The 12001-nt window shown below is 48.8% G+C and overlaps 1 long non-coding RNA gene across 1 annotated transcript in view; it reads left to right on the top strand.

The window, feature by feature from the left end:
• Nucleotides 1-6193: 6193 nt before the first annotated feature.
• LOC125945991 (uncharacterized) overlaps nucleotides 6194-12001 on the top strand; it is a 54757-nt gene continuing 48949 nt past the window's right edge. Inside the window, exon 1 of the long non-coding RNA XR_007467298.1 lies at nucleotides 6194-6255. This is a non-coding gene — a long non-coding RNA (uncharacterized LOC125945991). The remainder of the gene's footprint in view (nucleotides 6256-12001) is intronic.

The following is a 12001-nucleotide window of genomic DNA, read 5'->3' as shown; positions in this document are numbered from 1 at the left end:
TCAAGCTAATTTTGACATGGATGGCCTAATGGATGGTCAAAACGCCTAATTGAATATTTAACATAATTACGCGAATTATCTTTTAATTAATTATTTTACGGCACATCTTTCAATCTACGAATTATAGCCGCTGAGTTCGCAAGGTGTATCCACTTGGAACAAATTCTCAGGACTGAACCAGTTTCGAGATATTAATTTTCAAAGTGTCCGACGAAATGCATGGGCGTTCCAGTTAACTTTTTGAGGAAAACACTGTCTTATGCATTGAAGCACAAAAGTAACTGGCCTTAGCGCTAAAATAATGCCATAGTATCGACACTGGTAATAGTGCGATCGCAAACGCGGTAACATGGAAATGATTTGAGGAGTGGTTCTTTGTATAATTTATTTTTCCTTACGCGGAAACAATGTTCATTTTTGCGGAGAAGGAAAAAAAATTAGCGTAGCTTGCACTGGCGGCGCAATGCTAAAGAGACAGCGGAGATGATGGGCACTTAACTAGTCCTGGCTTTTGGGCTAGACTAAGCACTACCAAGTCATCCCCAGAATTTCCCGGAATTTATTTATTATTGATTGATTATCGATTAGCTGTTGATTGGCTATCGATTGTCTATTGCAAGATATTGGCCACGTATTTGGGATAGGCTAAGCACTACCAAGTTATCGGAATTTATTGATTATTGATCCATTATCGATTAGCTATTGATTGGCTGTCGATTCGCTAACGTAAGGTATTGGCTACGTATTTGGGCTAGGCTAAGCACTACCAAGTCATCCCCAGCATTTTCGGGAATTTATTGAATATTGATCGATTATAGACTAGCTATTGATTGCCTATCATTCGCCTATCGATAGGCGATTAGTCCCCACCATTCTTAGCTAGAATTATCCAGGCTCAGCTTCGCTAGTTCACAGGTGTATGTGGCATTGCGCTTGCAGCCTTTCTGCACTGCTGCCAGGATTGGCCACATTTTTGGATTCAGCGGACACATTAGGCCCGGCTGAAACAGCTCCGCTGTTAAAAATGAGAACTTCATCTGTTTTACTATTTTCTTTGATAAGATATAGTCATGTGATAAGATATACAGTCAAGAGAAGCGGTGTGGATCTGAGAACAAACGGGGATAACCGATATTCTAGTTAACATTAAGCGGAAAAAATGGAGCTGGGCCGGCCATGTAATGCATAGGATGGATAACCGATGGACCATTAGAGCTACAGAATGGATACCAAGAGAAGGGAAGCGCAGTCGAGGACGGCAGAAAACTAGGTGGGGTGATGAAGTTAGGAAATTTGCAGGTGCAAGTTGGAATCAGCTAGCGTAAGACAGGGTTATTTGGAGATCGCAGGGAGAGGCCTTCGTCCTGCAGTGAGCATAAATATAGGCTGATGATGATGATGACAGTCATCTTGCACGTGTCACTTCAGCTTGGCACAGAATGCACTGAACCATGCAATGCATAACGGTCGCGTGTGCTCGAAGGCCTACTTAGGCCCTTCAATGAGCGGGCCCGAGTCTGGCCCGGGCCCGTGGCTTCAAGCCCGAGTCCGGCCCGGACCTGCGGCCTCAAGCCCGAGCCCGGCCCGGGCCCGCGGCCTCAAGCTCGAGCCTGACCCGGCCCCGCAGCTTTAAGCCCGGGCCCGGCCCGAGCCCGCCGACAAATGCTTCGGACGGCCCAGCCCGGCCCGCGGGCCGGGCCGGCCCGGGCCCGTGCAGTGCTCTACTCTGGGCTCTCGCCCGCCTGCCCTGAACACTGTCAACTACGGCGTTTAGCCCTTCGTCACGGAGCCAGCGTTTTGACAGCGGTTGTGTGCGGTCATACAAACAACGCGCACAATGTTGCCGACGGCGATAGCGTTTTGCCCGGCTTCGCACCGAACGCGCGCAGCGTTGGTGACGCGTTTATGAAGAACGTGCCAACCTTTGCCGTACACCGTGCATGGTGGTGTACCGTAGCGACCATAAGGCCATGGTCCCTGTGGTCACTAATTAAATGAAAACCACCAGATCATATATTTCTCATTCCTTAATAGTTCAAATAACCAATTGCGCCATCACATCTTAATAGTCATAATTGGAAATACATAATTCCCACCATGGTACAGCTTCGCTGGTCGTTCATCTCCACCCTAGGGGAAGGGCTTACAGTTTTTTTTTTTTTTCTCTCTTTCTTCTTGATAATCAGTTGTGGTTTGACATTCGGAGTTCTAAACTGTTCTTGCGTCACCCTCGTGAATATCGCTTTCTCTGGGATAGAAGAGGTTGAGTTTTGAAGAGGAAGTTCATGCATGATGAAACATGATGGAGCAATCATCCGATAGGTGATGATCGAGAAACGAATTCTGTATTAGGTGCGAAGCACCTTATGCGCTCGGGCTGTCAGCGTCCCCTGTCGTCGTCATAGTCACGATAAGCAAACGACTCGTGCTCACGCTCGGCACGTGCTCGTGCCACTGCTCCCGCGTTCGTCATCGTCGCCTTCTTCCACAGCTGGCTGCGTTGCCGCTCATTATTGAAGCGTAGAATTTCACTTCTCTTCTGTCGTCGTAATGGGGAGGCCACGTTTACGGGGTTCCTTGCATGCTTTGGACCTACCCAGATTTCACGTTAGTAGTGCTGCATTTCGCTCAATGGGTCACTTGACACTTACGCATAAAATTTAATTCACTGCTCAAACCGAGCCTACGACTTAACTCTTGCTAACTGTAATAACTAATAAATGCCCACACCGCCATGGGGCCGTACTCGTGCCAGCCAGCGGTGATGTCCGCCGAGCCAAACGCCAAATTATTTTCCATTTCTACTCTGCTATCGAGCCTGGCGCACTTGAATGAACTAGTAGTTCTACATTAGGTTTTTTTTATTTTTCTCTAATACGTTTGTGATCTATATTAGCCAAACACTGTAAACCGTAGGCTCAAATCCGCGTATTAAAAGGGGACGTATGTCCGTCAAAGAAATGACTTACTTTTCTTAGCAAACTATTTTATAGTGTAAATCTCCCGCAAGGGATGAAGACACTCAGTGCAAGAGTAATATGACGGCAGCGAAAAGGAATAAGAAATCTTGAAACTGAACACATAAGCGTACAATTGTAAGGCACGTTGTTCAATGGGTTATTCTAAGTTGTAGGGATAATAAAAAAAACGAGAAGGGACGTAAACCTAGATAACCGTCACATGTAAATAGACTTGCATAGAAAGAGGTATAGAAGGGGGTGACTTAAGGTATCATTTTCGAAGTTTCAAATAATTGTTATGTTTGCGGGAGTAATGTATTTTTTTCTTGCTTTTCAGGGCCGGCAGTATGTATGCCATTTTAATTTCGCATAACTTCCAGAGATGTTTCTCGGCGAGAAGTAATAAGAGGAGTGTGAAATATGTCGGTGGTACTTTTTCTTGCTTATTTCTTCTGAGAAGCACTCCCAGATGTAACGCAAGGGGCAGTTTAGCCTAGAGAACGCGCCTGGATACTATGGTGATAATGGAAAGGACATGTCTCAAATTGAGAGAAAGCAGTATAGTCGTACCTGCCTTTTAAGAAATTGCATCTTCTATTCAAACGAGTGGAGGGGTTGGAACGAGAAAAGGAAAAAAGAAATTAGGGATGGTAACCAGAAATTTGTCTGGTTGGCTACCCCGCACTGGAGGACGGGAAAGGGGGAATAGAAAAATGAGATAGAGAGAGGAGTGGGAGGGGAGGTAGAACGAGGTGATCTCGCGCACGCACGTGGAGGGCCTGAGAAAGCCAAAGGCGTTCACATAGGCCAGTCGCCCTCAAGAAAGACAAAAGTGCCTTCATAGCTTTGTGGGCCGCCGAGTGATTGGGATGGTCTCCAAGTAGCACCTGCATGGGAAACGGCCGATCATCCAGGCATCGCAATGCGATAAATAATGTATGTATTTCCTACTGAAATCGCCGACAGTGGCACAATAAATGTTCAATGTTCTCTTCGCCGCCGCGGACGTCGCACTCAGAACTGTCGGTCATTCCAATCAAAGTAGTGTACGCCTTCGTGAACGCCACTCCCGACCACAGCCGGTATAGAAGCGATGCCCCACGTCAGTCATGCCCGAATGGAGGTTGGAGTTGAAGCTAAGAGTTCACTTCTTGTAACCTGGTGCGCCTTATATTTGGGGTGTTCGACTCAGCTAAAACGAGCTTGCGTGCCAGGTGACGAAGCTGCCTTGCAGCGTCTGTCCTAGAAATAGAATAAGAACGCTGTGTTTTTCTTGATGTGATTCTCCGGCTGCTTTGTCTACGTGATCATTTCCACTGATCCGCATTGGCTACGGAGCCATTGAAAATAATTCCGTGGCCTTTCTGTTTGACGTTGTGATGAAGTTTGACAATTTCGTACGTTAGCTGTTCGTGAACTCCACGTCAGAGAACTGACTGCATACTGTGTAAAGCCGGTCTCGAGTCGGAAAACACGGCCCATGTTCCAGGACTATCTGTGTCAACAAATTGAAGCCGTGAGTTCTGGACGTCATGACACGTGACGTCTTGAATCGCAGTGTTATTCCCCTCAGAATCGCAGTGTTATGCCGCATAATGAGAACTGGTTTTGGCACGTAAAACCCCAGAAAGAAGATCCACGCCGCGCCCACCGCTGGGCACCGCGGTGTTACTCGTACCTTTGACCGAGTCCGGCGCCCTTTCTTCTGGCCCAACCTATACCGCTCTGTGCACCACTATGTTACTCCTTGCGACCTGTGCCAACGCCGGAAGCCCACTCCCATGGCTCCAGCTGGGCTTTTACAACCCATCGATATTCCCACTGAGCCTTTCTTTCGCGTGGGACTCGATCTACTGGGCCCTTTTCCTTTGTCAACTAAGGGCAACAAATGGGTTTGAGGTAGCAATCGATTACGCCCCGCACTTCGCCATTGCGGGAGCTCTGCCTACAAGTTGTGCCACTGACGTCGCGGATTTCCTCCTCCGCAACGTCATCCTGCACTACGGTGCTCCACATCAGCTCCTCACGGATCGCGGACGTTACTTCTTGTCAAAGATCACTGATGATATCCTCCGCCTATGCTCTACTCAGTCCCAAGTAGCCACAGCTTACTATCCACAGACTAACGGTTCTACAGAGCGACTGAACTGAATAATTGAATGCTTACCGACATGTACATTTCTCCAGACCATCAGGACTGGGATATCGCTCTGCCATACGTCACCTTCGCATACATTCGTCTCGCCATGACACTGCTGGTTACTCACCGTTTTATCTACTGTTTGGCCGTGATGCTGTTTTCCTCTGGACACTGTACTTCCACAAGTCAGTCGCGTACCGCTTATGTCTGCGATACAATTTGTATGGCCGCACAGGCCCGTCAGATTGCCCGTGTTCACCTCACTGAAATAACTTCTGTCGCGATATTCAGGTCCCTACCGAATCCTGCGACAGCTTTCGGATGTGACGTAATAGATTGCTGCCGAAGAGCCAGGGCCGTCGTCTGTACAGCCAAGAACCGATGTTGTTGATGTCTTCCGTTTAAAGCCATTCGTGCGTGCATTTTCCGGGCCATAATCGCCTGCGCTGGGTCGGCACTCTAACCCCGGCGGCGTGGTGTCGCGATGCAAAACAGGACAAGCAGACATGCGAGGTGACGACGAAGAAGTGTTGTTGCTGCTGGCGCTTCCGCTGCCACGTTCTAGTGTCAGCTGGTGCCTTCAGCATTCGCCTAGCATAAACGACATTTGTGCTTCTTTCCGCCTCGCAGCAGTATGTTATCGCCGAACTTTGTGTAATCAGATTGCATGTGCAAACAGGAATTGTGGAGTACTTTCTTGAAGGCACGCGGGCACCAGTGATTACGCTGGGATGTTCGACGGGACGTGTATTAAAGCCTACGCGTTTGACCCACCGATCAGATTTCGCTGATTGCCGATTCTGCTCGGTGCTTGCGTCTTGCTTCGGGTGTCGCTTGGTTTGGGCACAGGTTCACCCAATATAAGTTTTTTTTTTATGATACACAGCTTTGCTACTGTGTTCTTCATCGTCACTACAACGTGACAATATCTTTACGAAGTTAAACGAGATTAGTGCTTCTAAACACTGACGAACAAGAAAATAAAAAGAAGATATTGAACTTTAAAAGCACCTTCTTTTGATGGCTATTGGTTCCAACAGCACTATGAAGTGATAGTGTTCACCAGGTTTACATTTGTACATCTATGTTTTAGGTTAACCAATGTTAGGCTGCACGTGGAGCGCTACAAAGACGGAGCAGATTTACACATCAATCGTAAGTACGAAATTTTGGTATATTACTCAGCTATTAAAAGCAAGCCGATAATATGAGAAGCTTCATTTACTTTATTATTGGGTGACAATGAACATAACATAATTCAGGAAGTTGATAGAAATTCTGCAGGAGAGGTCGCGGGAGGAATAACAAAAAAAGTCAGGCAGTCACGAGAGTCCGCTTGATTTCCTTGAAAGCTATCACCAGATGTTCCACCAGACCACTTCTGTGAGTAGACCACGCGGTGGGTATTGTATGTGCAAAATATTTCTTCGACCTACGCATTGAAAACAGCTGAAAATTGAAAGATAGAGAAACGCGCCTTCTACTTCTAGAGCAGCCACTATAGTGGGAGGAGCGAATTACTTCACGACAGAATGGCGCTTCATAGGACGCGCGCGCGCCTGCTCCGCACAAATACTTTGCATCGGCGTGAAGTCTAGAATTTCACAAGAGCAGCCTCTCTAAATGAGGTACACAGCAATAAAAAGGACGCGAAATAAGGATCCCTAGAAGCTCAGCTTGTATCAAAAGCGACTTTTGTGCTATTACAATGAGCCTCAGGTAGCACATATTCTGGCCCGCAAAAATATTCCCGTCCTTGAAAACAGTGCCTGACGATATTGAAATCTTAACAATTACCCCATAGACTGCTCTCTCTGCAACAATGCTGTCTTTACCGGGCAGAAAATGGCATGACACCCTGTGCAACGGCGTTCTTGTTGTTTGAGCTTTCCTGCTTTTTTTAGGAGCGTAATCGACCCGCCGTGGTTGCTCAGTGGCTATGGTGTTGGGCTGCTGAGCACGAGGTCGCGGGATCGAATCCTGGCCACGGCGGCCGCATTTCGATGGGGGCGAAATGCGAAAACACCCGTGTATTTAGATTTAGGTGCACGTTAAAGAACCCCAGGTGGTCCAAATTTCCGGAGTCCTCCACTACGGCGTGCCTCATAATCAGAACTGGTTTTGGCACGTAAAACCCCATAAAAAAGCGTAATCGTTTATTGTCAAAATAACAAGCAAATAGCGTATTTAAGTGTAAACTAAATTTATAGACACCGAGTTTGCTATTGCCGTATCTGTGCTTAATAACAATTAAAGCGAGGCGGTGTACGGCACAACCTACTGTACGCGTGCCCCCGAAAGCGACACCGTCAAGAGGCGAAGCCCCAGCTTTGGACGGTGCCGACGACGATTCTATGTTTCTAAAGACTGCTAACTGTCAAGAATGACTGCTGTGATGTAATTGCTTAAGACGAACAGCAATTTATGTGTTATGGCTCTCAAAAGCGCTGCACACAGCACCCTGTCAGCAGTGCAGTTGTTAAGTAGGCTTCTCTGCTGAACTATGGAGTTCACAGCGCTCGAAGAATGGTGGCAGGAACGGCGCCGGGAAAACAGGAGCACAACGTTGGCTCCCGACGGGATAACTGTATGGGGCATAAAGAGCCTTGATACACCCGCACGTTCAAGCGCCGTTTCTAAAGTCGCCCTTGTGAGCGGTGCGAGAGAGTGCCGCTAAACCGAAGGAGGCGAAACGCAGAGAGGCTGAAACGGCACGCCACACAGGTGCGATGGAGAAGACCGCGATAGAACCATAACCATGACCATAATAAGCCTATATTTATGTCCACTGCAGGACGAAGGCCCCTCCCTGCGATCTCCAATTTCCCCTATCTTGCACTAGCTGATTCCAACTTGCACCTGCAAAGGACCCCTCGGGCGGTCTTGCTCGATGGGCACTTCGCCTGCAGGACTATGATGTCCGGGCGCTGTACCGCAACGGACTCCAGCATTCTGACGCCGACGCCCTCTCGCGCTCTGCCTTGCCGGACAATGTCTGCTCCTCACTATCCGAGATTATTGTTTCTTCGCTCGACCTTAACACCATCGCTTCTGAGCAGGACCATTGGATTGCCTCCCTTATAGACTTGCTTTCTGAGTCGTCGGCACAACCAAGCACTCCCACGTTGCGTCGCCAAGCACGTCATTTTGCCATCCGCGACAACCTGCTTCACCGACGCAATTATAACCCCGACGGGCGCCAGTGGTTGTTGGTGGTACCCCGCAGTCTGCGTTCCGAAGTATGCGCAGCTTTCGATGCTGATCCACAGTGTGCGCACTCCGGAGTTTTCAAGACTTACCAGCGCCTTCAACAGCGTTATTCCTGGCGCGAGATGTACAGCTACGTTCACAAGTTTGTTCGCTCTTGTCCCGATTGCCGGCGCCGGAAATTTCACTCCGCTTTTCGCCTGCCGGCCTACAACCTTTACCTTGCCCTACCCCGCCTTTGGACGCGTCGGCATCGATTTGTACGGGCCCCTTCCCATGACATCGGCTGGAAACCGCTGGGCTATTGCAGCAGTCGACCATCTGACGCGATACGCCGAAACAGCCGCCCTACCGGCAGCTACAGCGCGCGATGTTTCCTCCTTCCTGTTTCGACGATTCATCCTGCGACATGGGTCACCCCAGGAACTGCTCAGTGATCGCGGGCGTGTCTTCCTGTCCGAAGTAGTTGACGCCATTCTCAAGGGGTGCCACGTGGTTCATCGCCAACTTCGGCGTACCACCCCCCAAACCAAGCCTTACAGAACGCTTCAACCGTACGCTCGGCGATATGCTTGCTGTGTACGTGGGACATGGAAATCAATGGGACATGGAAATCAATTATAACAAATCGACTTTTACACATGTTACTAACAAAAAAGTCTGGTGCCATTCTTTTATAACATTGCAAGTGACAAACTAAGAAATGTAGATACATTCAAGTATTTAGGAGTCACAATTTCCCATTTCACTGGCGTAAACATATCGATAACCTGTGCTCGACGGCTTCACAAAAAACTGTATTCACTGAATAAAAAGCTGGAACATGCAACGAAGGATGCTAAATTAATGGCTTATAAAACTCTCATACGTCCATATTTAGAATACGCTTGTGTTGTCTGGAACCCCCCCCCCCCCCCAAAACGTCTTAATAGACAAACTAGAAAGAATTCAGAGAATGGCTGCTCGTTTTATTGCTTCAAGATACCGAAGGACGGACTCGGTAACAACAATTCTGCGTTCGTGTGGGCTTGAGTTGCTGGAACCCCAAAGGAAAAAACCCAGACTTAAGATTTTTGTTCATATACTTCAAAGGCTATTGAAGATAAAAATGGAAAAGTACGCCCACTTCCCTGCAAATCGTAGCGAGAGATAAACCACAGCAGAGCCGTCAAGCCTTATAACACACGCGCTGATGTTTCTCGTTATTCTTTTTTTTCCGGATGTAATTGAAATGTGGAATGCCTTACCTGATGTTGTAGATCAGACAGATGTGCACAAATTTGAATGCTTGATTGATATTTTGTATCGTGGGCACCCAACCTGATGCTATGAAATGTGCAATTTGCTTGTGTTCTACTATTTTCCCTCCCTGTAACAACCCTCAAGCGAGGGTTAACAGTATCAAGAAAGAAAGAAAGAAAGAAAGAAAGAAAGAAAGAAAGAAAGAAAGAAAGAAAGAAAGAAAGAAAGAAAGAAAAGCATACGAGTGCTACGTAGCTGCACAGAACCAGGGTAACCTTCTTTGTCGTCGCTTGGAGCAAGTCCGACTACTCTTTGTATTTCGCCGAATAATTAGCTTTTAATTAGCCCATAATTAGTTTTTAATACATAATCTTCTTCTCACATATTATAATCACAGAAAAATTGTGAATAATAACATTACATGCCATTGTAAAGAACCAGACAGCCGACCGTAAGCCAAAACGCCTGGTTTACTTCTCGTCGTCGTCTTGGATCTCCTGCCCCGAGCTGAACTTGTACTCGGGCGCTATGCGAGCGCCCGAGAACAAGTTCACTTCGTCTTCACACTCGGCTACGCAGCAAGTTTCTGGCATGGCTTGCAAACACGCAACTTAACATGAAGGTAATTTGTCCGGGGAGTGAAGTCGTGGGTGAGCCGTCCTGCACGCAACCAGCTTCGCTGGCGCGTGCCAATGGCTGTTGCGCATTGGTCGTAGGTCTCGCCGACGATTATGCCGTCGCAGTTGGGCACGTACGACTAGAGTGAGCTGCCGCTCTGCTTAACCGTGAGGTGCTTCTTCGCAGCGTCGCCGCTGACTGATTTAGGCTCACCGATGTGCTCCAATCAGCTGAGCTTTACGAAATACCGCGTGTCTAGCGCGTCTCTTGAGGTCTCTTGCGATGATTTCTTACGGTGGTAACTTACGCAACTTGCTGTCTCTTGCGCGTTTTTTTTTTTTTGCGTACGGGCAGCACCTGGATGATAATGACTTCAGCCGTGTTAGTCTTCTTCACCTCCTTCAGTGAGGCCTCCCTCAGTGCAGGGTGAATGGTCGTGAATTCGGGCAAAGATTGCGTTGACATCCAAGGATGGGGTTCCGACAGAACAAAAACCATCTCCCAGCCGTGATCCGTGAATCGGCTTCCTGGAGTGGAATCGGGTTCCTGGAGTGAATCGGGTTTCTGGAGTCGCGTTCCTGGAGTGGTAGCATCGGCACCTCCATGCGCCCCAGCGTTGATGACTTTGGGAGCCGCTTCGCCGACTGCTGTGTGCGGAAAGTGGTCTCGGCTTCTGAAAGTGATGGTATAGATTCGGATGCCAACGCAGGGATAGAAACCAGTGGCGGAAAAAAATCAAAGCCCCTCTCTTAATTAAAGATTGTTGAACGCGAAGCTTTCGCCATGCATACTGAATCAACGTCCAAAGCCAACGACCCCGCAACGAACCCAAGAAATGCTGAGCAACCCGATGCGATGCACATGTGATTTGAGTGAGTGAAATAACTTTATCGGAGGTACGGCGAGGACGCGAACTCGTCGCGCACACCGGCTACTCCCACGTAGGGACCGGCAGGTCTAGCCCACCGCGGGCACGCCGGGTCGCGGGCACGCCCGACAGCCAGGATTTGCTTGTCTAGTGCGGGGCTACGCAGAAGCGAGTCGCACTCCTCCTTGCTAAACTTGGGGTATCTCGAGCCGCACTCTCAGAGCATGTGTGCTAGAGTCAATGTCTGCCGGAAGGAATTCGACAAACATGCCCATGATCGAATGATGTCGACTCCCCGTCACAAGTGCGAAGACAGATGCTGCTTTCGGAGACTGGCTTCCAATCTATGGAAGCCTACCTTCTCTTTTCTGTAAAGCAGAAGCTGCGACTTGGCGGGGGAGCACTGAAGGCCGGTGAGGCGTAGATACTCCTCGATGACGTCGTTCGTCACCTATATGGCTTCTTCCACTCTGCCCTCGCAGCCCCCGGCGCACCAAATCGTGATGTCGTTGGCGTAGATGGTGTCCTCGACGCGTGCCCACCTCTCGGAAAGACCAGTCAAACAGGTGCTTAACAGTGTGGCGGAGATTACGGCGCCCTGAGGAGTGGCCCGGCCTCCGAAGGGCACATCTTCGGAGCGGAGAGAAAGAGAGGGAGAGAAAGGATGAATAGAAATGCAGGGAGGTTAACCAGATGTAGTTCCGGTTGGCTACCCTCGAGGGGGGCAAGGGGTAGGGGATAAAAGAGACAGATAGTGGAAGAGGGGAGTGGAGCGGAAGTCTCCAATGCGAAGCTTGGCCTTCCTGTCCGTTAGAAAAGAGCTGACGTAGCTGTGGAAAATGGAACCGAGACCCAGGTCCGAAATGGTCTTGACGATGAAGGTGTAGAGCACGCTGTCGAAAGCCTTCTCGAAATCCGGGCCGAGCAGAGCCTTGACGTCTCTGGAACAGCCGTCCACGATCTGAT

The sequence above is a fragment of the Dermacentor silvarum genome, chromosome 5 (genome assembly GCF_013339745.2).
Source record: "Dermacentor silvarum isolate Dsil-2018 chromosome 5, BIME_Dsil_1.4, whole genome shotgun sequence".
Lineage (NCBI taxonomy): Eukaryota > Metazoa > Arthropoda > Arachnida > Ixodida > Ixodidae > Dermacentor > Dermacentor silvarum.
The sequence above is the reverse complement of the archived record's forward strand: the minus strand, read 5'-3'. Positions and strand labels throughout refer to the sequence as shown.